This window comes from Petromyzon marinus, unplaced genomic scaffold, assembly GCF_048934315.1.
Source record: "Petromyzon marinus isolate PM22_M1 ecotype Great Lakes invasive population unplaced genomic scaffold, UKy_Petmar_22M1.pri1.0 PM_G_Scaffold_21, whole genome shotgun sequence".
Classification (NCBI taxonomy): domain Eukaryota; kingdom Metazoa; phylum Chordata; class Hyperoartia; order Petromyzontiformes; family Petromyzontidae; genus Petromyzon; species Petromyzon marinus.
In genome coordinates this window covers 1762501-1765000 of record NW_027422773.1, presented here as the reverse complement: position 1 = coordinate 1765000, position 2500 = coordinate 1762501, and positions in this window count along the sequence as shown.

Sequence of the window (2500 nt, the reverse complement as noted above, 5' to 3'; positions counted from 1 at the left end):
AATATTTCTCACGGATAGACCCCGTGATACGCTAGAAATTGGAGGGGATGTCTCTCTTGTGGCTCACGGGGCTGTTAGGGTGGCACAGAAATCCCTCGGAATGGGAAAACGGGTCATTTTCGTGTCGCCACATTGCATGCGAACCGCATGCAACTTCCAGAGGCATTTGCAGCAGAAATGCATGTGCAGTCAAAAAAAATTGATATTTTTCACGGATAGACCCCGTGAAACGCTAGAAATTGGCGGGGATGTGTCTCTTGTGGCTCACGGGGCTGTTCGGGTCGCACAGAAATCCCTGGGAATGGGAAAACGGGTCATTTTCGTGTTGCCACATTGCGTACGAACCGCATGAAACTTCCAGAGGCATTTGCAGCAGGAATGCATGTGCACTCAAAAACTTCTATATGTTTCATGGATAGACCCCGTGAAACGCTAGAAATTGGCGGGGATGTGTCTCTTGTGGCTCACGGGGCTGTTAGGGTGGCACAGAACTCCCTCGGAATGGGAAAAGGGGTCATTTTCGTGTTGCCACATTGCATAGGAACGCCATGAAACTTCCAGAGGCATTTGCAGCAGAAAGGCACGTGCACTCAAAAATTTTAATATTTTTCACGCATAGACCCCGTCAAACGCTCGAAGTTGGCGGGGATGTCTCTCTTGTGGCTCACGGGGCTGTTAGGGTCGCACAGAAATGCCTCGGAATGGGAAAACGGGTCATTTTTGTGTGGCCACATTGCATAGGAACGGCATGAAACTTCCAGAGGCATTTGCAGCAGGAATGCATGTGCACTCAAAAACGTCTATATTTTTCACGGATAGACCCCGTGAAACGCTATAAATTGGCGGGGATGTCTCTCTTGTGGCTCACGGGCGCTGTTAGTTAGGGTCGCACAGAAATCCCTCGGAATGGGAAAAGGGGTCATTTTCGTGTTGCCACATTGCGTACGAACGGCATGAAACTTCCAGAGGCATCTGCAGCAGAAATGCATGTGCACTCAAAAACGTCTATATTTTTCACGGATAGACCCCGTGAAACGCTAGAAATTGGCGGGGATGTGTCTCTTGTGGCTCACGGGGCTGTTAGGGTCGCACAGAAATCCCTCGGAATGGGAAAACGGGTCATTTTCGTGTTGCCACAATTGGCATACGAACGGCATGAAACTTCCAGAGGCATTTGCAGCAGAAATGCATGTGCACTCAAAAACGTGAATATTTTTTCACGGATAGACCCCGTCAAACGCTCGAATTTGGCGGGGATGTTTCTCTTGTGGGTCACGGGGCTGTTCGGCTCGCACAGAACTCCCTTGGTCCACCTGATTCGTGCATACAGGCAGCAACTAAAACTCTGTAAACCTGCTGTGAGGACATCTAAACAGTGGACCAGTGAGGCTGTGGAAGATTTGCGGGCGTGCTTAGACTGTACTGACTGGGATATGTTAACGACTGCTACCAATAGTCTGGATGAACTCACAGAGGCTGTGTACATCAGCTTCTGTGAGGACTGCTGTATCCCAACACGTACCAGGGTGAACTTTAACAACAACAAGCCCTGGTTCTCAGCAAAGCTCAAAAGGTTGAGGTTGGAGAAGGAGGAAGCGTTTAGGAGTGGGGATAGAGACAGATTCAAGGAGTCGAAGAACAGGTTTAGCAAAGCGGTGAGAGAGGCTAAACGACTGTACTCAGAGACACTAAAACACCAGTTCTCTACTAACGACGCTGCTTCTGTCTGCCAAAGGGCTCAGGCACATCACCAACTACAAACCCAGAGCGCCCCACACCACTAACGACTCCCGCCTAGCCAACGACCTGAACGAGTTCTACCGTAGATTTGAAAGACAATTGGACTGTCCTGAACCACCCCTTCCCACCCAAGAGGCCCCATCCCCCACCCATACTACAGAAACGACTCTCTCCTTTCAGGAGGGAGACGTTAATGGGCTTTTCAAGAGGCAGAATCCACGCAAAGCAGCCGGGCCGGACTCTGTCTCTCCAGCCACCCTCAGGCACTGCGCTGACCAGCTGTCTCCGGTGTTCACCAACATCTTTAACACCTCCCTGGAGACATGCCATGTACCAGCCTGTCTCAAGTCCTCCACCATCATCGCTGTGCCCAAAAAGCTAAGGCCAACAGGACTAAATGATTACAGACCGGTCGCCCTTACATCTGTGGTAATGAAGTCTTTTGAGCGCCTGCTCCTGGCACACCTCAAAGCCATCACAGACCCTCTCCTGGACCCCCTTCAGTTTGCCTACAGAGCCAACAGGTCTGTGGACGACGCAGTTAACATGGCCCTCCACTTCACCCTACAGCATGTGGACGCCCCAGCATCCTACGCCAGGATCCTGTTTGTGGACTTCAGCTCTGCCTTCAACACCATCATCCCTGCCCTGCTTCAGGACAAGCTCTTCCAGCTGAACGTGCCCTACTCCACCTGCAGGTGGATCACAGACTTCCTCTCTGACAGGAAGCAGTGCGTTAAGCCGGGAACAGAAGTCTCTG